Source organism: Monodelphis domestica, chromosome 3, assembly GCF_027887165.1.
Source record: "Monodelphis domestica isolate mMonDom1 chromosome 3, mMonDom1.pri, whole genome shotgun sequence".
NCBI classification, from domain to species: domain Eukaryota; kingdom Metazoa; phylum Chordata; class Mammalia; order Didelphimorphia; family Didelphidae; genus Monodelphis; species Monodelphis domestica.
This window is the reverse complement of record NC_077229.1, coordinates 389595867-389623168: the sequence shown is the minus strand read 5'-3', so window position 1 is coordinate 389623168 and position 27302 is coordinate 389595867.

Genomic DNA, 27302 nt, shown 5'->3' with positions numbered 1-27302 from the left:
GCAAGTCATAAAAAACTTTTTCAACCAGTTTTTCTCAACTGTAAAATGAGAGGGTTGGGTTTAATGATCTCTACAATCTCTTCCATCTTTAACTCTGCAATTTTTTGATCCTAGCACCTAGATACCAGTGAATAACTACAATAAATTTTTGGACTATATGATAGTCATTGAAGGGAATTTAAAATGAAAAGAGGTTTACTGAATTGTGGTGACAGGGCAACTTTTTAAAAATTGACAGTGGTGTTCATACTCTTGTAGGAAACATAAAGAAGTAGTTGGCATTGAAGAAGTCACAGAGAGTATTTAAAGGTTTCATTAAATACCAAATGATACGCATTAAGAGGAGATTTAAAATAAGGTGTTTGTTGAAAAAAGTAGCTATTCTGTGGTCCAATCATTCTGGAGAGTAATTTGGGGCTATGCCCCAAAGGCATATGCCTACCCTTTAGTCTAGCAATACCATCTACTAGGTCTATATTCTCAAAAGAGATTTTTTAAAAGTAGGGAGTGGGGTAAAGTGTTTATTTATGTGAAAATATTTGTAGCAGCTCCATTTGTTGTGGCCAAGAATTGGGAAATTGAGGGGATGTCCATCAATTGGAGACTAAACAAATTAAGGTCTTATTATAATCATAATCTTATTATAATGGAATATTGTTGTGGTATAAGAAAATGGCAAGCAAGACTTCAGAAAAACCTGTACTTCTATGAACTAATATAAAGTGAAGTGTACAACCAGGAGAACATAGTACTAAATATTACAAATAGCTTTACAACAATAAACGTTAATGACGGAGCTAAAATGATCTAAGACTAATCCAAAGGACTTATAATGAAAAATTCTATCCACATTCAGAGAAAAAAATTGATGGATTCTGAATGCATATCTTTATTTTTAATGGATTTTTAAAAAATTCCACAATAAGACTAATATGGAAATGTTCTGCACAATCACAGGTATATAACCTATATTAAATTGCTTACCATCTCAGGAATGGGAATGGAGGAGGAGAGAATTTTTAACTTAAAGTTTTGAAAAAATGTTAATTGTTTTAATATGTAATTGGAAAGGTAAAATTTTTCAAGACAGTTTTTTTTTAAATTAAGAGGAGGAAAAGGAGGATGGAAATAAATTAAAGATGAAATTGCTGAGTGATGAAGGAAAGCTATATGAACAAGCTTTCACCCAGGCAAATGGCATTCCAAATAGTAATGATTAGAAGAGCAGGAGGAAGGAATTTGCAATCTCTTGCCATATTTGTCAGGTTTGATGGGTCTTGGGCTATTTCCCTGTTCCATCCTGGTTGTATATCCCAGGAAGACAGCCGATAAGCTCTATTGTTAAAGTGTGTTTTACTGACTAATGCTTCATTTATTTCTCACCATAGAGGTAACAACCACTGCTACTGCTTTATTTTTTCTGATCTTTACTCTTTGGCCTTTATTGAATGGTCTTTAAACTGATGCCACTTGTGGATTCACATCATTTTCTGCAGTACCAGCAGCTCTCTGAGAGCAACTTCTTCCATTCTGGTATCAGTTTCACTTTGTTCCAAAAGTTTAATGGTTGTTAACTGGCTTCTCTGTTATTGTTCACTTTCAAACACAAGCTGATTTCTCTCTGCTTCTTTAGATTCTTTTCCCCCCATTATTTAAGACCTATTTTTAAGAAATATTTTATTATTTATGATAACCTCGAGTAGAAATATATTCCACGATTTCTTGTGTTTTAGAAGAAACACTAGATTGTACTTTTGAGTATAGTTTTAATAGAGGACAAATGACAACCAGTTCTTCACTTGCTGCAACTGAAATACCCAGTCCTTTTTTCTTTCTCAGAGCTTCACTATGAGCACATACCCCAAGTTGGTATAATGTCATTTGGGAGCTAGACAGACACTAAAATACAAGTGAAGTGCCTATAACGTGCATCTTTCCTCAGAATTTCAACTGATAAGGAATCCAGCATGAGTGAAATAAAAGTTTGTGTGTGAGTATGTGTTTCTCAAAATAAAACATTTGGCCTATATTCCAATACAAAAAGTGCTGGTTAACATCCCCAGTTAAGAAATGGGATGACTAGTCTTTTTAAATTTCAAAAATCTTTTGAACAAGCCTGGGAAAGAGACTGATAAAAGACAAAACCTGGGAGTTGAAGGGAAATAAACCCTTGCTTCCTTATCTCTTCAGAGAATAATGCTATACCTTACTATGCTCTGATTGAGGTAGAATCCAAGAGCTTAGATTGTGAGTTTTGGCCCCCCATACAAGAGGGCCTGACGGAGAGGGGAGGTGGGGGGGATCTTGCATCAGGAACCTCTATAACTCTTTATTACACCCAGGTAATTAGCAATTTGCCACTAGAGCATTTTGCCTTCATGAGGAAAAGGAATACCTGTTTTTATTTTCTCTCATTTTCTGACCCCAAATTTTTGTTTATGTGATTAGGGAATTTGTGCTCATTTTTTATCCCACTCAAGAGTAAATGGATTATTTGTGGTGAAAATCATCTATACAAAGTTGTTTTGGAAAACTGTAAAAATTGCTCTGCTTTCAAGGCATGAATATTTATTCATTATTCAATATTTATATACCCTTCATTCTTGTTTATATAACTTGTAAGAATCCTCTGATTTAGGATTCACTAATTTGTGTCTTGATCCAACAAGTATTTCTTAAATGTACTCTGAATCTGTACTCTAGATATGAAGGAAAATTTTAAGTATATGGTATACAAATAGTCTTTTCTCTTAAAATCTGTAAAAAAATGTGTAAAATAATACACATGCAATAAACTAATGTTCTAAATGAAAAGGTGATAGAGTTTTAAAGAGATCAGTATGTCAGTGTAGGAAAAAATTCTCGACTGGACTTGAAGATCTAAAAAGTGAGAGATGTACTATTGGGGTTGACTTTATTCTAGGTTTTTCGAAACAACTATGAGTCAAAATTAAGCAAGTTTTAAAAAAATGATAGTGGATAGTCAGAGGTTGGCATACAAATTAATGGTCCCTTTCATTGGGACTAGGAAACGACGATGAAGGAACAATGAAAGATGAAGATGGATGGACAGGAAAGGCTCTTCTAGGTACACATTGATTTCAACCATTAAAATATTTTTAGAATTAACTTTATTTTGCTACCTCAAATTGTTTCAGTGACTTCGGCTCAATATGCAAAGATTAAGTTGTGATTTATTTGGCTTAATTGATTTTCCTTATTAAATTACTTAAAACTGTTTCCCAATATTTATATCAGTTACATTTGATCTAAAACAGCTACCATTCAAAGTCAACCGCACTGAGGAATACTGGGATGTCAGGGAATTTTTATTAGTGGGAGCATGATGTGTTTTAAAAGCCATGTATATGTGCTGTGTATCTTTATAAATAAACTCATGTTTTAGGCTTAATTCCTTAAATAACCACAAAGACAAGAATGAAAACTAAGCATTAAAAGCCTTATCTAATAAGTTGTAATGGAATGATTTAAAAATTACCTAATAAACAAATCATATTTACTTTGTGTCTTTAGTGCCATTAAATTTGTCTTGGCTTTATTTTTCTTCATTTATAGTCAATTTATATACAATTTTGGTCCTTTTAATTTTTATATCATTTCACACAGCTCTAGCCTACAGTATTTTATCATACTTTTTGCCCCTTGATATTGTTCCATTATATTGCTATCAGCAACTGTTAGGGTCCCAGTGGGTGACCCCTCCTGAGGAGCACACTGAGGCAATGTAATTCAAGCAAAGGGAGCCTTTATTGCTAGCATGCTAGGCGAACCCAGCAAAGGAGTTCGGTCGCCACCCAGTCAGGGTATAGAATATATAGCATATGGTGGATATGTTCGTGCTAGATAACAGGACATAGCAATGGGCCCCTTTTTCCAGGAACCAGCTGGTGCATTCTATGGCCTGGCCTGATAAAACAGGATGGGGCCCATCCAAGGCTGGGTCAGAGTGGGGTCTTTTATACTTCAACACAACTAGGTGGTATGTAGTGAAAGGAGAGCTAGATTTGGAGTTTTAAAGACCTGAGTTAAAATCTTGCCTCAGGCATTTACTAATGATCCTAGGCCAAGCCACTTAAGATCTCTTCCCCTTATTTTTCTCACAAATAAAACTGGATTATAACACCTACCTCTGAAGTTTGTTGTGAAAGAATCTGTCAAGTTGACAAAACACAGAACCACCGGAAGTAGAAAGACTAAATCTTTAGTCAGGATAAGAGACTGTGCTCAATATTTGGCCAACACACAGAATCAAGGACTAATTACCACACAGAGACAAAGCTCTGGGGCTCTGGGAACAGTGTCCCTGGGAAAATGCACTGGGAAAGATAGTTCTCCAAAGAATAACAAAACTTGGGGTCTTATATACCTTTTTTGGGGGAATAAAGGGCAGGGAAGTATGATTGAAAAGCTCTACAATGGGTACAAGGAAATAAGGAGCCTAGGGCTTGATTAACAGGAAGAGGCTGATGCTTTACACTGGATACAAAAAAAAAATGTTTCTAGCCAGGGGCTGATTAATGGGGATAAACTTTTTAAGACAAAAAGGGTGCCTAAGACTTGATTGCATACTAATCTTATCTAAACTGGGATCTTTAAGTGCCTTAAGGGCTATTGTTATATCTGGAGGTAAATTCATTCCAGGACTTCCCCCGAAGGCAAGTTCCTAAAGAGGGGAGGGGGACAAATTTGGGAGTTCCAAAAACATAGTTGATAAATCAAATGAGGTAACTTATATAAGATGCTTTATAAATATGAAAGCATATGATAGATACATGATGGTGAACCTATGGTCTTTGTGCCAAAGATGGCATGCAGAGACTTCTCTGTGGACAGGTATGCAGTCCTCCACATAGTTACTAGAAAAGCAGAGGGACTCTGGCAGCACTGCTCCCCTACCCCTTTCTACCACCTCCCTGTCCCTCTGCACTTATTCCCTCACCTGACAGAGTGCTTGAGATGCTCTCCTCCATTTCTCCCTCCCCCATCTGGCTCCACAAGATCTCTACTTCCTTCCTTCCCAACTGGCTGCCAGTCTGTGGGGCAATCCTGCCTCCCAAAAGCTAACTGCACACCCTCCTTCCTCTGCTTCCACCACCGTTCAGGGTGCAGCCCAATAGGCATTCTTCTCTCCAAGCACAACATTAATGGGTGCACTATTGTTATGCAAATATAAGCAGCCTAAAAGCCACCACCCAACCTCACCCCAGATTAGAGACTGCCTGGGTATGCATTTGAATAAGACTGGACTAGGACACCCCGCATTGTGCTGAAACCATGCATGGGCGGCTGGTGATGAGTGATTGGATCTGAGGTCCTGTGTAGCCCTGAAGAGAGTTAGCCTGGTAGGGAAACTAGTAGCTGGAGAGAGAAAGTGAGATAAGAAGGAAGGAAGGACAGGAAAAATTTGGGCCAGCATACTTGAGAAGGACCAAGTAGAAGAATCAGGGCACCAAGACTGGGGGCTCTGATATTCGTTTATTGTGATAAAGAGAAAGACCTTTATAGAATAGGGAAAAATATTAAGCATTACAACATTCTTGGGAACCGGTATTACTTTCCCACAGGATGATGTTGATAAAAATGACTTCACACATGAACATTACTAGGGTGGCTATTGCAGACATAAGCAAGTTGAGAAACAGTGATTGCTAATCTGTTCTTGGGGAAAGGCAGGTTTGGTACTTTCAGTCACTATGTTGCAAGGAATTCTTTACTCTTTAGAGTGAGGGAGAACTTGGGGTTTAATGATGACCTTTGGCCAAGATCAGCCATGCCTTTGTGTGAGAGATTGGTGTCTTGCCAGAAATCTTAGGCAAGCATGGCTACTTCCTCTGTAGGCCTCACACCATTGTAATAAGAAGCTTCCTCCCCCCAAGCCTTCCTCCATCTTCCCGGCCTTACTAGTCTTCTTCAGCCAAGGGAAGCCTAGCAGCAGTCACCTGCTCAACCTCCAGAATGACTAGATGCAGTGGTGAGTCCCAGTGGGGGCAGCTTGGCTTCTTCCTCTGAATGTAGCAGGGAGGGTAGGAAGGGATGCAGGGGGGTGGGGTGGTGGCATGGCACATGGTGTCTAAAAGGTTTGGCATCACCATGCTAAATGTTATGCTATATACAGTTTAGTATCTTAAGGCTCTAATATTCTGTCTTGTAGATCCCACTTGTTATTACATAGGAAAGTCCTTGAAAGAGTACCTTGCCAATATTTTAGTGAATCTTTCCAAACATCAGCTGAAGGAGTCCTCAGGCAAGACACATTCATGTCATCTAGCTTGGCAAAACCTGTGAGAGTTTATGTTCATATAGGATAGCCTTTGAAAATTTGGTAACTCCATGTTATCAATGAGGCTTTAGGAAAAAATATACTATAGTGAAGGATTGCATTCTATTAATATGCCATAATTTATTCACTTTATACTTGTACATATAAATGACATAATTTTTTATATTTAAATAAGCTGTGAATATTTTTATATAGCCAGCTTCTTATTTTATAATAGTCTTTGGATAAAATCCTATTAATATCATTAATTCAGCCATTAATAATCATTGTCACTTCACAGGACCTTTACATGAACATATTTTAGATTCATTTGTAGGGTAGGATGGGTAGGGTAAAAATGACAGACTTTGGGAATATATTTCCCTTGCAATACCATTGGCTCAAGAATCATCTTGAAATGCTAATTTTGGCTTTTTCAAATATCCATTGCCCATTTTGTAGAACAATCCAACACTTGCCTTTTTTTTGCCTATTTCTTGAAAGAGGTCCTTGTATCCCTAAATCATTTGATTTGTAAGAATTAAAGATTTAGCTGTCCAATGCATTAGTCCCTCTGAGAGAAACTAGATTTTGCTCATTATGTAGAAATTAGCCTGGATGAAGGGAATACTTGATGGAATAGGAGATAAGCTCTGTGATTTCATATGTATGAAGAAAACAAATGAGTCAGAATTATGTCAGCAGCAAAACTTAAACCTATAAGTTTTTGATTGTGATTAGTTTTCTATTAACTGACATTATTGCTGCTTAACAGAATGTAAAGTACAAGGAATGACTTGTGATCTGAATGAACATAATAGTATGCTTTTACATAAGAGAAAATTTGGAGATCTATTACATATTTTCTCCCTTTTTTAATTGTCCCTGGAAAAGGGGAATACAAATTCTTCAAGATATTGAATCAAGTTACAGAATTATTTTAAAGACATTCTTTAAAAACTGAATGAAAAAAAATCCTATGCTGTTTCAGATTGGTTCCCTCTTAAAAACACACACACACACAAATAATGTTTGAAATTGACCAAATGAAAATTAACACAAAAACAAAAACAAAACACACATGTATGTTCTTTGTTCTGAAATTTTAAAGGGCTGTATGTCCCTTTTGATGCCAATTTATTTTTCATAAGCTAGTGGGGAAACTTTCAAGTCCATACTCATTGACTTCCAATATGCTTATAAGATGTGTGTCAGAAAAGAAAGATGCATACCAAAAATTTGTTGAAGTGCTAGGTAATGTTACATATGGTGTGAATGCTTAAATATAGTATGTCTCCAAATGGGAACCATGTTCTAAATAAATTTTTAATATTCCTTTTGGTTAATCATTTTTGGTGCTAAGATAGTGAAGTAGTCCAAAAAGGGGAGGATAGTAAAATTGAAATAGATAAAACAGATAAAAATCCCTGACAGCATTTTTTAGGGAACAGACCTGGCTTCCCTCCCCCCAGGAAGTCAAGCTCTTTATGCAGACAGCAGACCAGTCTCTACTTAGCTTGGGGGTGAAAATTAGAAAGGGCAGGAAGACAAAGGAATTTTAGGACTATCAAAAGAAGTCAGGATGGAAGCAAGATAACATAAGGCTAAATAGAGTTAGGTGACTTAATGGATTTGAAAATAAACAGCCCCTAAATAACAGCCCCCATATAAATCTGAGGATGGTCTCCTCATCTCAACCCCACATTCCTGTGTCAGTGGTGAGGTTTTCTTTGATTAAGAACTTATATGTAAAAGTAAATAACTTTGTATCTTGTAACCATATATAAACTGTTCCAAAATGTTAGTCTGTTACAGCTTCCACAAGGGAAGCTGTCCCAGGTGGTAGATTCTTTATTTCTTCTTTTATCAATAAATCACAATTCCAATAATTGAATTCTGAGTGTTTGAACTCACTTTGTGAAGTGCTCCACTTCAATAGGACTTTCACATTTATGGCTTCACAATGTCAATTTTAGAAAAGAAAGTCAGAGGCTATCTTGCCAATATTCTTTTAAGCTTTTATTAGACAACTTTCTGAGGTACAACCACTTATACAAAAAGAAATGTGAACACAAAAAATAATTTGACATAACTAATATGATGTTTCAGTAGCTTTTCTCTTTATTTACTCACAAAAATAAATTCTTGACTATGTAAAAATCTTATTTTTTATACTAAAAAATCAATAGAGTTATTAACACATTTTTAATGCTTTGAAAGTAAATTTTTAGAAAAAAGAAAAGGTTGTAAGCAATTTGTGATGGCATGGGCATTGTAACCCCAGAAACTCAGACACACTATTATCAGGGAAATTCCTTTGCTCCCTTCCTCATGCTCCCATCCTCATGACTCCTAACCCAAAACATCTAATAACTCCTATAAAACCCAGATTACCCTCTTTGATCATCCTTTAGATTTAAGATGAACAGAGAGATGCACCTCCAGGCTATACCTAGATACCATCGGGCTGCATCTTAGACATCCATCTGTTCCCTAAACTAAAGAATCTTTTTTGAGGGTCATCCCCCTGTATCTCCAGGCAGACTTTATTTTTAAGCTGTTTCAGGGTCTTGCATTCTTTCAAAAGGCATCCTTCCTGAACCCCAGGGGTTCACCTCTACTCCACCACAACAGTAAGAGCTTCACAAATTATAACTTGTGGTAGTACATTATTATCTCCACAAAATGAGAAACCCAATTTAGTGGATTTTTCATTGTTTATATTTTTTCACACCCAATGGCCTACCAAATGACTAATTTTCTGATCAGAGTGTGCTAAATTTGAATATTTTAATATTTCTCAACACATTTTAAAGCATTTTTTGGTATGCTTAAAGTTCTAATCCAAAGATCCAATGAAAGTGCCATAAAATTTTTTTCTAAAAAATTTCATTTTTCATATTAAAGAACAATGTACTAGTACATTACCAGTATAATTGTTGAAAAAGTATATTCCTCTAAGCAGCTTCATTTCATTTCAATAGATGGGCATCAGGTCATTTACCTGAAAGTAAACATTAATCTGATAGAAGAATACGTGTCTACCCAAAGATATGACTGCCTAACTGGGTGAAAAAATAAATAGCTAATTAGGATACAAAATATTTTTTTTTACTAGTAACAAATGTATTAAATTACTTTTAATTTCATTTTCATATTATTTTTCATAATTTAATTAAATTACTTTTAAGTTCAATTGCATAAATTGCTTCATTTTTGCAATGTTTCTATAAACTAACCTTTGTAATGAAAGTACCTCTTCAAATATGACTTGCTTCTCTCTCACTTGCCCACCTCTTATGCACGCAAAGCAACTCTACTTACTGATCAGTGTTGCCAACCAGTTAATTTGGAAACCTGCCAGAAGCCTATAATTTATAAAATAACCCTAATACTGTAATTAGAAATTATATAATAAAGTTTATTTCTAAAGAGTACCATGTTATGTGATTGTTTAAAAATAGCTTGTAATGTACATGCTCAGGAGTCATAGTTTTCAAACATTTGTGTTACAAGAATGCAAACAACATCTTGATCACTACATTAGCTGATGAAATATGGTTTTAAAAGGTAGCTGCTTGTAGCCACAAATTAATATTCGTGGGTGAACACTCTGGAGGGAAGTTAAAGACTGAGTGAGAATGGGTGATGGAGTAAGAAGAAAAGGAACACAGGAAAGAAAGACTCAGAGACAAGAGAATTATAGCAAAGCTTAGGCCTTACACCAAGTAGGCTCTAGGTGTGGCATGGGCATTGTACCCCCGAAAACTCAGACAAACTATTATCAGGGAAATTCCTCTGCTTCCTTAGGCCCTCAGTGACTCCCAGCCCCAAACATTTGACTTTAAAGATTACCCTCCTTTGATTGCCCCATTGAATTGAGATGAACAGAGACACACACTCCATTTATCCTCCAAATGAAGAGAACCACCCACATGCCCTCCCATAAACCTTCCCCTCAACCAGTGCTCCAGAGTCTCTTCCTCACTGTTATAAGGAAAATAAAAACCCCAGAATTGAGGCATTCTGGGAGCAACCCTCCAGGTTATTCTGCAAATGCTGTCTTGCTGGGCAAAAATTCAACATTACTAATAAATCGATTTCTCTTTTAACTCTTAAGCTAAGTTTCAGAGTCTTGCATTCTTGAAAAAGGTATCCTTCTCGAACCCCAGGGCTTTATCTCTGTACCCCACAACAGGTGAAAGTGAGCTCTGGTGGCAAAGAACTTCTTCTTGTTCAGGGATACTCATTTTTATTGGGGTTACAAAAAGGAAGGGGGGAAGGGACAAAAGTGGGCTGACCAGTTAGGTAATCATCACAAGATGCACACTGCTGGATTATCCAGGACCAGCCGGATACTATGGCAGGGCCTGTAAAGCAGCTGCCTAAGAGACCATAGGGGGAGAGAGGGGAGACCAAGCACGCAAGAAAGACAGAGTCAGTCTAATGGTGTCAAGGCTTGTTTATTGCAGGCGCAGGGTAAGAATATATATGTATGAGGTGGGGGGGGGGGGGGTGGCGGTTGAGGAAGGAATGTAAAAAGTCTTGTGGTTTTTGACCTTTGGTCTAACCACGCCTATTTCCAGATGGTATCTTGTTTATTCTGACTCTCAGAAACCCTTATCTTGTTTCCGGTCATGAGTTTTCTCCATATATGGTCTCTGACAATTCCCCCTTTCTTTTTTATTTAGAGGGCAATTCTTAAGTCAGGACTGCAGTGACGGCCCCTGTCTTAGGCTACACAGGGGGAATTACTCGACCATCAGGGGTCAAGGACCTGTGCTACTCCCGTCATTGGGTTGCCGCCCTGCTAGTAAATTGAAGACGAGCAGTATCCAACAGGGTGTGTGGTTGTTCAACCTCTGCTATTTCAATACGATGGTATTGGACCGTAGGGAACTTGATAAGGGCTGAGTCAATATTTGATTTGATAAGTCCAGTCAGGCGTTGGAAAGCCCAAGGGCCAAACGTGAGGACTAAAAGAAGGACAATGAAGGGGGCTAAGATTGTGGGAATCAAGGTAGAAAGCCAAGGAGAATTTTTGAGGAGGTTGTTAAACCATCCCTCCTTGGCCTCGGCCTCTCTTTTTCTCAGTGCCAGGCGTTCTCGAAGTTTTGCCATGGATTCTCTTACAATGCCGGTATGGTCAGCGTAAAAGCAGCATTCCTCTTTGAGGGCTGCGCACAGTCCTCCTTCCTTTAAAAAGAGCAAGTAGAGGCCGCGTCTGTTCTGCAGTACTACTTCGGAGAGGGAGGTCAGGGATTGCTCTAGGGCAGAGACAGACTTTTCTAGGGCTTCGAGGTCAGATGTCATAGCAGAATGCAGAGCTGCGAGGGGTTGAGCCTGTAGGAGAGCGGTGGTGCCAGTACCAATGCCAGCGGCGAGTCCCCCAACCCCCAGGAGTATAGCAAGAGTGGAGAAGGGTTCTTGGCTAACCCGGGGAGATTGAGAAAAAAGGGGGACTATGGTGGCGTCAGAGCGATGGGTAATTCTGGGCCACAGTTGTACGAGAATACAGAATTCAGAGGAGGTATTGAAAACCTGGAGGGAGATGCAGGGGGTGAGTCCGGTGTTGCAGGCCCAAAAGGTATTATTGGGAGCTTCCAAATAATGAGGGGAGTGGGAGATGGAAAAGGTAACATTGCAAAGATGGGAGTGAGAGGAAGGGGGGTGACCTAGGCAGAGGCCTCTGCCGGAAACTTCGGCAAGGGTGAGGCGGTGGGGGGACAGGGCGCAGCGAGAGGAAGGGGCAGAGGTGTTGTGAGGGTGATTGGTAAAGGCGATTCCTTCATAGTAAGGGGGCTGCGGGTGGAGGCATAGCCAACAGCTGATCGTAAGGTTCGGGGGCGGTAGCATTCAGAGCTAATAAGAGCTGGCAACAAGGTCGAGGAGTCTATCAGTGGTGCCGGGGGCTTCGGAGACGTGGGGTAAAGGGAGGACAGGGGAATAGGAAGAGGAATTTGTAGGGAAGGGATGTGAAAGGGTGGGAAGCCTGGGGGGTAGCGGCTGAGGGTGCTGGTCAGAGGGGCGACGCTGGTCAGTAAGAACAAAATTAGGACCCACGGGGGTGGTTATAGGGGCCACCTGTAATCGGATAGTAAAGAGAAGGATGTCATCAGTGCCGGTCTTATAGAGGCGCAAACCCCAGGTGAGTCCGTCTGTCCAGCGAGTATCCGCTCTCCCTTTGTTGGTAAACGTGATGATAAGGGGGTTACAATTTGGTTGTTTGATAGATTGGGGGGATTGCAAGGACGGGGTGATAGTACAGTGGCGAGGTCTGGAGGCGTTACGTGCGATAGTAATTAAGTCCTTGTCAGGAGGGATCCAGTAAGTCGTGCCAATGGTTTCACACCCCCATGTGGCACAAAACCCATCTGAGTGGCCCCCACAGTGATTGGGCTGCCCAAAGCCGGGGCACCCATATAATGGAAACAATGGGAGGGAGTGTTCATCAGTCCCGGGGGGGGGGGTTTGGGGGGGGAAAGGAATAGATGGAGAGCAGTAATGGGTTGACGAGGTATAAGGGACGCCGAGGACACAAAGGTCAACAGTGATGGGGGGGACCCAAGTCCACGGCGGCCATTGCGATGAGGAGAGGAAGGTGAGGGTAAGTTGATTAACCGGGTTGATGAGCTCCCATGTCTGATACGCGAGAAGGTGTGGGCTATCCGGACTGCTGACGAGGAGCAGATGTGAAAGAGTAGAAGCAAGGCGATAGGGGCCATTGGGACCATCTTCCGTTTTTCTGAAAGTAAGGAGAGAGAAAGTTTCTCAGGGGCAGGCCCTGGAGGGGATATGTTAAGAAGGGGAAGGGGGGGGGGGCTTCAACCGTCTTAATTAGTCTTGACGGAATCCAGCGGGCGTTATTTTGAGCGGGATCAAAAATACAGGCGGAGCCTTTGCCCCATGTGAGGACGGGGTCAGGGCCGTGCCAAAGGCCAGTTAGGGGGTCGCGCCAAAGGACCTGCGCAAGCTGAGAAGTAGTATGGGGGTGCCAATGGCGATCGGCCCAGAACGTCCTTCCGCATCTAGTGTGAGAAAATTGAGAACAAAAAGTGCGTGTGCAAGGAGCAGGGTGTGGTTACCACATAATGGGTAAAGGGTCTCTTGGGACTTGAGTTTGAAAAGGGTATTCTTGAGGGTTTGGTTTGCCCGTTCAACAATGCCTTGTCCCTGTGGGTTATAGGGAATACCTGTAACATGTTTTATGCCTAACTGGGAACAGAATTGTTTAAAGGCCTGGCTGGTGTAGCCAGGGCCATTATCTCTCTTAAGGGAGAGAGGTTACCCCATCATGGATATAGCAAGGAACATGTTTGATGACGTGCTTAGTGGCTTCACCGGGTTGCACAGATGCAAAAAGAAAGCCGCTAAACGTATCTATGGAGACATGGACATACTTGAGTCTAGCGAAAGAGGGGACGTGAGTAACGTCCATCTGCCATAGGTGGCCGGGGAGAAGACCTTGGGGGTTGATCCCCAGATGGGGTTCAGGCAAAAGAGTAACACAGTTCTTACAACCTTTAACAATTGACCTGGCCTGTTCCCTGGTAATTTTGTAGGCCAGGCGAAGGGTTTGAGAGTTGAAGTGGTGAAGCCTATGTGCCTCCGTAGTGAGGGAAACGGGGTCGGTTGAGGGATGGGGAGGGGGGGTAGTCGCGGTAACCAAGGCAGCTAAGCGAGTGTGTTGATCCGCAAGATCGTTCCCGAAAGACAAGGGGCCCGGAAGGGCAGAGTGGGCACGTATGTGACCTGCGAAAAAGGGACAGGACTGCAGTCTAATGGCTTGTCGAAGCTGGGAAAAAAGGGAAAAGGTGGCGGTTGTTGGCTGAACAGCGGGAACAATCTCGAGTCAGAGCAGAGATTGAACAACGTATCTACTATCCGAGTAGAGGTTGAATGGGATAGGAGGCAGGGACTGGAAAACAGTCAGAGCAGCATAAAGCTCTACCAGCTGTGCGGACTCATAAGGGGTTTTGATAGAGCGGGGGTGGTAATTCATAAATATGGCAGCAAGGCCAGTTTTAGAGCCGTCCACGAAGACCGTGGGAGCCCCCGGGATAGGTGAGGATCGGGTTGGGCGTGTGAGTATGAAGGGGGTAAGAGTGAAAAACTGCAACAATTTATTACTGGGCATGTGGTTGTCCAAGATGCCCTGGTAGGTAGAGATGAGTATAGCCCAATTATCATTTTGAGATCTGAGCCAGTCAAGCTGCTCCCTATTATAGGGGGAAACCACATGGTCAGGGGAGCGGCCGAAATGCCGGGTGGAGAGGCGGATACCCATCATAGCTATTCGGGCAATCAGGTCAGGATAAGGGGCAAGAATCTTCTGGTTATACATAGGGAGGTGGATCCAAATGAGGGGAGAGGGATCTTGCCATAGAAGTCCTGTGAGGAGAATTCACTGGGAAAGATGAGAAGGTAAAGGGGAAGTTGGGGAGAAAAATACCCAATGTTCTGTGTAGCTATAGCTTGCTCTACTTTCTTAAGGGAAGCTTCACCTGCTGGGGTCAGGGAGCGAGGCGAGGAGGGGATGAAGGATGTCTTCCAGAGGGCAAAGGTCCGCCTTAGCGAGTTGCAAATAAGGGCGGAGCCAATTAATGTCCCCTAGAAGTTTCTGGAAATCATTAAGGGTTCTGAGAGTGGAGCGTGTGAGTGAAACCTTATGTAAAAATAAGAAGTCAAGCTCAAGGCAGAATCCCAGGAAGGTGAAGGGGTACTGGGTCTGGACCTTGTCAGGGGCTATTCTGAAGCCGCGGGCCTGAAGTGCACATATGATGGTCTGGGCTATAGTTTGCGCTAAGGGGGGGGGATGGGGCTGCTATCAGGAGGTCATCCATATAATGGATGAGGTAGGCTGAAGGGTATCGTGTCCTTACAGGGTCAATGGACTGGGCTACAAACTTTTGACATAAGGTGGGGGAATTAGCCATTCCTTGGGGGAGAACACGCCATTGGAACCGAGGGTTGGGCCCTATGTGATTAACTATGGGGATGGAAAATGCGAAGCGGGGACTGTCGGCTGGGTCAAGGGGAATGGAGAAGAAACAGTCCTTGATATCGATGACTATTTTACTAAAACCTCTTGGGATAGCAGTTGGAGATGGAAGGCCTGGTTGTAAAGCCCCCATGGGAAGCATAGTTTTATTGACCTCTCCTAGGTCCTGCAAGAGCCTCCATCCCCCAGATTTTTTTTTGATGACGAAAATGGGTGTGTTCCAAGGGGAGGTAGAAGGTTCGAGGTGACCCAAGGAAAGTTGCTCCTGCACCAGCGTTATGGCAGCCTGAACCTTCTCAGATGTTAAAGGCCACTGATCAATCCAGACAGGGGAGTCAGATTTCCACGTGATTTTATCAGCCTGGAGTGCAGGGGGATCAGTGGCCCTTACGAAAAATTTTGCGAAAAGCTTTGCAGCCCCAGCCCTTCCCTGTCCTTATGAGGTTGAAAGGATATGGGGTGGGGAGACCCTGCTCCCTTTTTCCGAGGCCCTTCCCTGGGAGGTACCCAGATTTTAATATCATGGTGGTGACAGAATCGCTAGGGCTAACCATGAGAAGTCGCATCTGGGCTAGGATGTCTCTGCCCCAGAGATTAACATATGGGCGGGTGGTGCCAATATTGCCCTCAGTATCTTGCCAATTAAGGACCTTAGAGCTCTGAAGGGTGTCTTAGACTTGGCGTATTCCTGATAGATGGGTGGATGAGGGTTGAAGGGGCCAGGAGTGGGGCCAGTGAGTCTGAGAGATAACGGTGGAATCCGCCCCTGTGTCCAACAGCCCGGTGAAGGTTTTCCCCTCGATCTTCAACTGGAGAGTGGGCCGGGACTCAGTAAGTTGCTGCACCCAGTAAATATTGGAAGAGCCTGGAGACGAAGGGCCCCGTGTGTGGGCTACCGCAGGGAATTTGCCGATCATAGGCAGGGGGAGGGCTTGAGCTAAGCGTCTGCCGGCAGGGATGGTGACAGGGCCATGCGGGGATTCTATGATAATTTTTATTTCCCCTGTGTAATCATTATCGACAAGGGTGGGATGCACTACAACACCTTGCAAAGTGGTGAGCGCTCTACCGATGACCAAGAAAAACATGCCAGGGGGCGGTGGTCCGAATTTGCCAGTAGGGAGGACTATCGGGCCTTCCTCAGGTGTCAATATTCGGGTGGTGGAGGAACAGAGGTCCAGGCCTGCGCTACCTGTTGTGGCTCGAGTAAGGGAGCTGGACAGGGGCTCCCAAAAGAGCCCCCCATCCTGTTTCCCTGTACCGGGGGAAGAATTTGCCCGTCAAAAGTGGTTCTGGATCGGCAATTCTGGGCCCAGTGCCGGCCCTTCCAGCACTTCGGGCAGATGCTAGGTGGTGGTTTAGGAGGGGCTACTATTGGTACGGGGGCCTGCCTAGGATTCGATCCGGAAGGGCATTCACATGCAAAATGGCCAGGTTGCCCACACTTAAAGCAATTTCGAGGGGTGTTGGGGAGAGAGGCCTGAATGGCTGCCCCGATGGCTAAAGAGATGGACTTGTTTATTTTGTGGTCATAAGCGTCAATATCATTGCATAGGCGGATCATCCCATCTAGATCAAGGTCTCTTGCCTTTCCTCTTAGGGCGGCCTTACAGGCAGAATTAGCGTTTTCAATTGCCAAATGTCTCACCACCGGGTTATCTGATCCATCCTGGCCCAAGACCCTTTCGGCGGTTTCTAGGAGTTTCGCAACGAATTGAGAGTATGGTTCGTTGGGTCCCTGGAGAATTTTTGAGAGGGGTGCCGTGACTGACCCAGCGGCAGGAACTGCCTGCCAAGCGGACATAGCGGCATGCGCAGTTTGCATGAGCAAGCCAGGGGGAAGTCTCATTTACTGGTTTTCTAACGCAAAGCGGCCACGGCCGATGATTTTGTCAGTCGTCCAGGTGGCTGTCTGGGCATTTTTTGAGTTTAGTTTAGCCTGATTGTCTGCCCTCTCAAGGAATTCTGCCTTCCAAATTAAGAATTGTCCCCTGGAGAGGACGGATTGCACTACCTTGGACCATTCTGAGGGTAGTATATGTCCCTCTCCTCCGAGTCCCTCTAGAATAGAAAGCGTAAAAGGGGCGTTGAGGCCATAGTTTTTTTAACTGCTGAATGGAGGTCTTTAATATATTTAAATTTGAGTTTCTTATAGATCGGGGCACGAGGCCGTGTGGAGCGCGTAGAGTGGGTGTCCCTAAACCTCTCGTTATCCTCATCCTCATCCTCATCCGCTTCTTCTTCCGCCCCTTCAGAATCAGAAGAAGGGGGGAGAGAGACATCCTCGGGGGGAACTTCTGTGGCCTGTTGCTGCCTTGTGATGACCGGGAAAGCAAGGGCTGTTTTGTTTTTCAGTCGGGATTGCCTGGGCTTAGAGGTTAGGGGCCGGAAGATGTCTATTTGTAAATCATGTAATTGATTGGTTAGGGTGTGCACTTCTTTTTGTAGGTCTAGAAAATGTTTAAGGTCAGTAACTTGTTTACTAAGTTGTGCCGTGGCTTCTCTAAGGTTAGTCGAGCCAGGAAGCACAGGAAATGCAAGAGGAGCAGTGTTATAAGGAGGAGGTCTGCCTTCAAGGGGATCATTATCCGGATAGCGGGCAGCCTCCTCTTCCAACTCTGCTTGGTAAGTGGGGTTAAGCGTATCCTCAAGGTCAGAGCCTTTATACAAGATGGGGTAGAGGCGGGGAGAAGACTGTGTTGTCTGTTCGAAAGGTGCAAGGGGTTCTCTGAGGGGATGAGTTGGTTTAATTGGTTTGTCTAAAAGGGAGGAAGGAAGGTTGGTCTCTTTCTGTGGTGTTTCTTTTTCCTCAAGTTGTTTCTTATGGTCTAGTATAGCATCCTCAGCCAGGCTGAGGAGGTGAGACACCTGTCTATCGGTGTCGGCTTCCCTAAGAATATCACGGATCAAGCCGTAAAAAGAGAAGTAATCATCGGGGATCTCTTGGCCGGATTTTAACAGGCCGTTTAATTCTTTGCCTACTTTGTTCCAGGTAAGGGGGTGGATTCCTGGGCCATCTAAAATGAGCCAGGGGCAACGTTCTTCTATGAAGCAGAAGAATTTAAACAAATTTTTCTTTTTTACCCTAATACCTCTCTCCCTGAGACTATTTTTTAACTCTTTAACAAATAAGGCTTCTTTTGAGAGTGTCTTCCCCATCTCTCATTCACACAGTTATCACGTTCACTTCCCCACCTTCTCGTCAATCTTCTCGCGAAGGTATAGAAACGGATACTAATGGGTCCACACTCAAAAAGCGGGCCGAGGAAACAGTCAAAGTCAGTCTGGCCAAAGCCGTCCACTCACCCCAGAACGGGGTGGACCACGTCGCTTGAGCTTAGGCAGATGGTATAAACCCCTGTCAGGCAGTCGCCCTGTTACTCGTATGCGAAAAGCGGACTGAATACCCTCTTCTCCTCTCAGACACACACACAGTCACTCCGGGGTAATCACTCTCAATTTCTTATGCCTATGGGGGATGGGGCGACTTACCCTGCCTCAAGGCTGTCTGTCCAGCCTCTACCCTTCCTTTGTCCCCGGAATCTGTTCCTCAGTCGTCCGGTAAGCCGTCTTCTTCGAGCCCCACGTTGGGCGCCAGATATCCAGGACCAGCCGGATACTATCGCAGGGCCTGTAAAGCAGCTACCTAAGAGACCATAGGGGGAGAGAGGGGAGACCAAGCACGCAAGAAAGACAGAGTCAGTCTAATGGTGTCAAGGCTCGTTTATTGTAGATGCAGGGTAAGAATATATACGTATGAGGTGGGGGGGTGGTGGTTGAGGAAGGAATGTAAAAATTCTTGTGGTTTTTGGCTGTTGGTCTCACCATGCCTATTTCCAGATGGTATCTTGTTTACTCTGATTCTCAGAAACTCTTATCTTGTTTCTGGTCATGAGTTTTCTCCATATATGGTCTCTGACAACTTTGCATACTTTTATCATTTTGAGCTTAATCCTATAAATAAGGAGAATGATTATCTCTCATCATATGTTAGCTTTTAAATTTTATTACCACAGGAACATGTTGTAATGCATCCCTTAGTCCACAATGTTCAGTTCAGACACCTGTTTGAAGTCATGAGTGACATGATGATATTCACAAAATTTTGCACTGGTAGGCAATTTCACTTGTGTGCATAAAATATTGAGGAATAATGAACTTGGCACTCTGATGTGTCAGAGAGTGCAAGTGATCTGTGCCTGCTAAAAAGCTGTGTCCTCAAGGCCATTTGCCATTGATAATGATTTCACCTTGGCTTTGCAATATGGCATACATAGATGTTTAATATTCACATTTAAAACCAATAATCATAAATGCATTATACCATAAATCACATTTGATTTTACCAGCTTGTGCTGTGATCTTAAGCATTAGCCTATCTGCATGTAACTTTTGCTTTTGTATAAACTTATACTGTGCATGCATCAATATCTTCTGTACCCTAAATAGATGCAGTAAATGTATGCACAGCAATTGCAGTGATGTTATTATTTTTAAACTCTCAAATTTAAATTCATGTGGGAGCAGTGAGCCAAGTGCATTGAATGCTATGGCTTCTGCGCTTTTTAGAATCATATCACGTATAGTGAAAAGATTAGGATAGAATGTTAGACCTGCCGATTGCGCTGTCTCAGCCATCTGCCCTAAGGGATAGGTTAGAGCATAGGCTCTTTCCTCCAAAGGTGGAGGAGACATGGGAACCTCAGCTGGCTCCGCCTTTAAGAGGCTTTCAGCATTCTGAGAATTAGTTAGATTGAGGCCGTTTACTCTCCAGCACCTGTGAGGAATTTTCCTCCTTAATGCCTTGATGCTGCACAGGCTGTGCATTTAAGGCCATTCTTATAATCTCCCAGGTATTCCATCTAACTTGTGATATTTTCTGTCCTTCTTTCTGATATTGCTTCATTTTTTCACCAATAAGATCCCATTCCTGTACTTTTAGCACTCCTGTAGCTGGAAAGTTGGGGCATGCTTTCGGTGCCTGCTTAAGTAATGCTTCAGAAATCTTATTACCTTTCTGTTCAATTAGAGACATTAACCGTCTAAGGTAACAGGTATATGATGAGGCTGATTGACCTATGGTTCTAAATAATTTCTTAAATGAGAAATTGGAATAAAAGAGGTTTCTTACCCTCAGAGGCCACCTGCAGGGTCACATCTTTGTGATTCCGTACCTCGATGAATGCTCCTCGAGTTGTGAGCACTCTGATGCCTGTAACAAAGGAATTTTAATCCCAATATCGGGATGCCCCAGATAGAACATTGAGCACCAATTATAGAGTCCTGATAAGCAGGGTCTACAAAGAGGGGGTTGTCCTTTGTAATAGGGACCCGAGGAGAGGTAGGGAATCGGGGAACCAGGGTGAAGAATGACAGAAGGAGAGGAAGTTCAAGAGAAGGATATCGAGGTTGCCTCTGAATTTATTCCTGTCTGGCTTGGGCGGTACTCCCAAGCACGTAGCAATCACATCACAAAGCATAGACAATCATGATTGGGAGGCAAGGTAGAGGTAATGCCTTTGGGCATGTAGATTACAAACCTCGCTTTCCCAGAGGAATTAACTCCGAGCATGTTAATGAGTTTGTCCTAGGCAAGGGCCGCATGGCCAGATCAAGGTTACATTCACAAACATCATTGGTATAACCTTATGCCTGAAGACACAGTAATCATACAATCATTCATGATTCATAGATATGAATATGCTTGGAATGCTACAAACCCCTTTCCCAAACTAGTCAGAGACTCGAACTCTGTGCCTGGGGAACTGGAATTCCCCAAAGTGCCAGGGTACCTGACAGAGATGCAAAATCTCATGCTCAGGGCCCTGACAGCCAGATGGAGACTCAAACTCCATACTCAGGGGCCTCAAACACCCTGAAAGTTCCGATTTTGAGACGTGCCCTGGACTGTATTCCTTCCCCACCCCTGACCACAAATGCTTCCTCTGTTTTCCGACTGGCTTTCTCACAAAAGACACAGAATGCAGAAATCAGGAGTCCGCACTCAGAAACAGGTGAGAGGGTCGGACCAAAGCCGCGAGGCTAAGACTCTTGCCTTAGAAAAAGGTGGGTCCTGGGGCTTGGCCTAGAAACCCTTGTACAAACTGCAAGGACAAATGTTCTACTAAGCCTTATGCCCATCAGGGGTCCTCGTCTCCCCCATACACATTTGGTCACCATTCACACCCAGAACCACAACACACTCAGCTCACCTGAAGATCCGGTCCAAGGCAGTGCCTTAGGGCCTCTTTTCTGGGGGGTTCCAAGGTAGAGGGGTATGGGAAAGCCCCCAAATTTTAAGGTCCGGGATTTCACCCACCACCATGGAAGACTGAGGACAATGTCAACATACAAAGGGTCCTTTATTATGGGACTGGTGTGCACCAATGGGAACATCTGCTATCAGAGTTCCGATTTCCCTCCTGAATATTCAGTCTTAAATATTTTTCAGCATGAATACTCCCCCTCCCTTCCTCCTTCCAGTCCATTATCTGTTGCGTGCCCTTGTTGGAAAGTTGATTTTTGCACCTGGGGTCTTGGTGCTGAAGTTTATCAGGGACCTTGGACAGGACCCAGCACAAGGTCCAAAGCTTACCTGTCTGGGGCGAGGCCTTGGCCAGGTTTGAAGTTTATCTGTCTGTAGCTGGGCCTTGGCATTTTTTTCTGGCTGAATTTCTCAAGGCAATTTTCAATTTGGATGTCCCTCAACTTCTTTCTGGGAAGCCTAACAAAAAACGACCTAAGTGGACCTCTGGACTAGCACTCTTCTCCTGTGACTCCTAGTCCAGTTCCAGAGAAGACAAGCAGAATGAATAGGACTTCAACAGGAAGCTGTTCACTATAAGAAGAATGAATTCCTCTGAATCCCCTGAAGTCCTTGAACTTGTTATAATAGACATCTTCACAACTGACCCCGGGTGAGGTTGGGGGAGGAATCGGGCAAACAAAACCTGATCTTGTCAGACTTTGGGGAAAAGGGGTTCAGTTACTTTTAAGGACCTCCCGCTCCCTCTTTCGCAATACCTTATTCCTCAATTCAATTGCCCTACCCTTCAATTGTTCCCTTAGAATAAATAGCTGTTCTTAAGAGCAAGTGACTAGCTTCATAGTGTCTAAGAAAGGAAGGAGACTTTGAAGATTGGGGGGAGGGAAGTTACATTTTTCTCCTAAGAGAGGAAGAAGCTGGGGTTTTGAGTAATATATTATCCTTATGGTTGCCAGGGATTAATTCAAATCCAAAAAAAAATACTCAAGTCAGTTTGGGATTTTTATGGTGGTTTAATTTATATAGAGGAAAAGAATTAAGAAGAGAGAGGGAAAAGGGTATAAGATTTCTCTGGCCTAGCCTGAGCCAAAGGGAGTACAGAAACCTTTTAGCCACAAGGCCTTCTCCAAGATGAGGGGCCTCCTAGGAGGATGGCGTTTTTAGGAAAGATAAAGAAAAAAAAGGGAATCGGCTTAACTCTTGAGAGAGCTGAGGGAAGATGCCTCACCTGACTTTTTAATTTAATTTTTATTTTTTTATATTTTATATTTTTTATATATTTTATAATTAAGCTTCTCCCAGTCTCTGTATCAAGGATGCTCACCGCCAAACCTGGACAATAGCAGCAGCCACATCAAGATGCCATGACACCCAGCACACTGCCACCAGCCACCTCTCTGCCAAAAGAGGCCTGAGAGAGGAAGTGACGCGAAATATATAGACTGTTTTTTACATCACTTCCTGCATCTCACATGTACCAATGGTAACTTAAGCATGACTTAAGACAGCCCAGGGGGTCTGTCAGTTGTTTTTGATTTGTAATTTGCTAGCACATGTCTGTCATAGGCCATCCTTCTCAACACTCAATCCTTGAGTAGGGGTGTAGACATTCCTGTTTTGTTAAACTAAGCAGGGTGGAGTAATCTAAAATTCGCATGAGGGAACAGAAGTTTGTGATCTTGAAGGCAACCAGAGTGGGATTTGCCAGGGAGAAGAGAGAGGGAAATCAATCCATCCCCATTCTCTTTCTACTTGACTCCATTCTACCTCTACCTCACTCTGATCCTGACCCAGTGGGGGGGGGGGGGGGAGACTCCATTCTCTCCTCCACCTATATTACAATACTTTGAGTCACCTTAAGAGGGATAAGGATTGGGGATCAAGGAAAAACCTATGGTTAACTGTAATTAGCAGTAGTTGATATTGGATAGTAGCAAATGCTTGGCTTCCAGTTCAGTTGAACCTTAGCACACATAGATCCTATGTACTGGTGTCATACCAGTAAGACCTTTTGTTACTGGATAACATTATCCAGTATGTTTTTCTGCATTACATAATCTAGAAATGTCTGTATATAGTAAGAATAGCAAATGATCATAATTTATTGCCTGTTGTAATAATGAAGGGAATTAAAGGGGATTGAAGAGGTACAGGGGATATTGGAAGGGCTGGTAACCGGGAATGGAGGCGTTGAAGGGACAGAGGGAAAATGTCTCCTGGTGAGGTAAAAGGAGACAGGTACCCCCTGCTAAGATACTGTCTTTGTAATTCCCTCACACTCAACCCACAGAAGAGGTACCCCTGGGTAAGGTTAGGTTAAGGATGATAGGACTAGCGTTTAGAGTGACTTCTGGGGAATAGTGCTATTTACTACTCAAGGCTTGACTAGTTGTTAAACCCCAGGGATTCCCCTTGTCTGACAGGTAGACTATCCCTGTTTACTTTTGTTGTTTAGCCTAGGGTAATGGCTAAACTTAGCCACTAGCCTCTCTTTCTTTTTTTCTCCTCTCATCTCATTGTGATTTTTCTATTTCTGAAGTAATTTACTACTTAGTGTAAATCAAGAAACGGGATAGGTAAGTAGGAATAGGAGACCCTTGCTGCTTCTTCAGCTGAGCTTAGATTGCTCAGCTTAGATTGCTCAGCTTCTGCTTTTTCTGTCTTTTACCTAGCAAGTCACTATCTCTATTCTACTAAACAAAAGGCAAGTGTCTTTCTTGAGAAGGTCAAGGGATGGAAAAGATCTTCAGGGTGATCCCCTGATGTTAAGGGATCAATTCTTTCAGCAGCTTCCTTTGTCTTGTTCTTCCTTTAATATATGATCTCACACCCACAGGAACCTTCTTTTTCTTCTGGTTGGGGAAATGGAGGCAAGGTAGTTCACAGGTTGGGATACAGAGCTCCTGGTCTTTGCTCCACACTCAGCTGAGTTCAGAGGGCAAAGACCCTTTTCCATTAGAAGTTCTTCCCACAATCCTTTTCTCCCACTCCAACTGTCAAAGCCCCTCCCATCACATTCCAACTGCTGTCTGCTCCACCTCAGTGGCAGAAATGCATAAGCTTGATTCAGTTTTTTTTTCCCACACTGTAGAAAACTTATGAGGCAATCCTAAAAAGCTTTATATATAGCTTTTTGCTATCAGTGCATTTGTAAAATGAGTTTATCAAATTAACTAATTGTCACCTTAGAAGGCAGGTATGGTCTAACCCTGAGGTATAAGACAGAAGAGAGTAGAAGCAGGAAGGGGGAATTGTGATTCCCAGAAGTAGTGGGGAGCAGGAAAAGTGGTAATAACTACAGAGGGGAGGCCTCAATGGAATACCAAGTTTTTTGGGCTAGTGAGCTTGTTGGATTGGAATATGAGATATTGGGGCTATAACCTGCTCACATCCAAGCATGAGAATGAACATTAAAGAGTTGAGTCAACAATAGATAAGACTTGAAACTTATTTTAGTTAAAAGAGTTGGGGTATGAAGACTTGCCTACTTAAGGTAAGGCCTTCATTGAAAGTTTTAAATATTATCTAATTAGAGTAATACTTTACAGTATTATGGACTATTACTGCTTAGCTTCAGTTTTACCTAAAGGCCCTTGAAGAAATGGAATTTACAGTTGTTTTGAGAGGGAGGAGGGTCAGAGAAAGAAGCTAAGAAAGTTAGAGCCAATGAAATAAATCGGTAAAGTGCAAGGCAGCTGCATGGGAAATGGGCAATGTAAAGGACATTGGGTTAAGGGAAGATTACTAAAAACACTCAAAAAATCCCCCCAGTTTTTTTTTTAATAATTTTTCCTAGGACAACTCTATGACAGGTTGGATTTTGTGCAATTCCAGAGAAGCTCTTGGATAATTTGTTGTGAAGGTGGTTGGTGTTTTGCCATACAGTAATGCATATAGGGAGCAAAACAATTCTTACTTGGCTTACACCATTTTACAAAATGAGGTCTTGTAAAGCGCATGGACTTATAGTTTCCCTAGCTCTCTTAAAATGTATAAATTATCAAAATGACATCTACAGATCAAGAACATAATTCTTAAAACTAACCTTAAAAAAAAGATAAACATTTTTATCTCTAGTATGGAATCAGATTACTACTCTAGGACCCAGGTATGCCTACTTGGACACAAGGCCACAAAAGCCTGACAGTTAAATATCAAACACAGATAAACAATGTGAAACATTGGGCTGCTTGCTTATCTGATCAGTGGAGAAATAAATTTGGAGTTTTGCTTCCACAAAGTATATATATAGAGAAAAACTGTTGCCTTATTTGAATGGGAGCCAATAGAGTGTGCTCAGAAGACATGCCCATTTTTCAACCATGCCCACTTTTTCTGGACTAGTCTGGTGATATGTATTTACATTGTGGTCACATCATACAAGCATTTATTTAAATTGAAGGAAACATGGGCTTACAAAGAGGAGTGGCACCTCAATGCAGGATATACCACTTGCAATTCCACTCATTGACCTTGCATGCTTAGAAATGACTATCCAAACTGGAGAAGGGAACCTGCTAGTCTGTTTCTATTCCCATGTACCTTATAGTGTGAGCATCTGATTATCTTTTCATCATAACCGTTGTCCATTCTGTATAAACTGATAGAGCTCATGAGAGGGGAAACCTTAATTGGCTCTGAAGCACCAACCCTATTCTTTTTGAAATTCTTGATTCTCTTATCCCTTAATGAAAGAGAAAGAAGAGATTGTTAAGTGGTGGTGAGAACACCCTCAAATATGATATACTTATGAATGAAAAATTATATACTATGTGTCAAGCACTGAGATCACAAACAGGAAAAAAATGTGTTCCTTCCCTCAAGAAGCCTGGGGAGAAAGCACATGTAAAAGAGTTAAGTTCCAAGTTGATAGGAAGGCTCGGAAGTTGTAATGATGAGGAAAACGTCAGTGCCAAGGGTTCTGGAGAAAAAGAAAGGAAAGAGGGTAAGGACAGAATTTTCATATGTAGCAGAAAAGTGGTTTCTTGGCAGACTTACTGTTCTTTCATTTCACTGTAAAACTTTTAGTTGGTGACTCCTAGCTCACCTAAGTACTAGAAAGTAATATTTCTTTTTTTTTTTCCCCAGCCACTCCAATAACTTCTGGGTAGCCTGGTGTTGTTAAAGGATGGACCAAAAGGAAATGCGTCACCTCTTGTAGTTCTTCCTGCCTGGTTCATCTAGGGGAGGCCAAGGATTGTCAGGGGAAAGGAGACAAGGAAACCAAAGGAGATTTGAGTAACATTTTTCCTTAATCCTAAATTTTCTAGCTAAATTACTGCCTATTTTTGTTTTCTTTTATTTGAATAGAATTTCTATTTTCCTATCTCTTCTCTGTTCAACAGCTTATGAGTATTGTGGAAAAAAAAAACTTTAACATTCAGTTATTTAAGGGCAAACATCTAAAATTCATTTGCACTCTGATTGATTGCTTTTTTAAAAAGAAACTCTAGCCTTTGCTTAAAGATATTGCACTGTACTTTATACAATGTTTAAGAATTTGTCAAAGATAACTGTTTAGTTGTCTAACTCTTTATAATCCCATGGACCATAGCCAAGGACCTGGGAAAGTCTCTCAAGAGGATAGGTCTTTCCTGAGGCTAGTCTCTTCAGGAAAAAAAACCCAGCAGTTAAGAGTCAGCTTTTTCTCACCCTATGTCAGTCCAGTCACAGATACTTTATCAGCCTCCATTCCAAGTCAAACTCCCAGTAGAGCTCCCAGTAGAACTCTCCCTCACAGGAAGTTCCACTCCAAG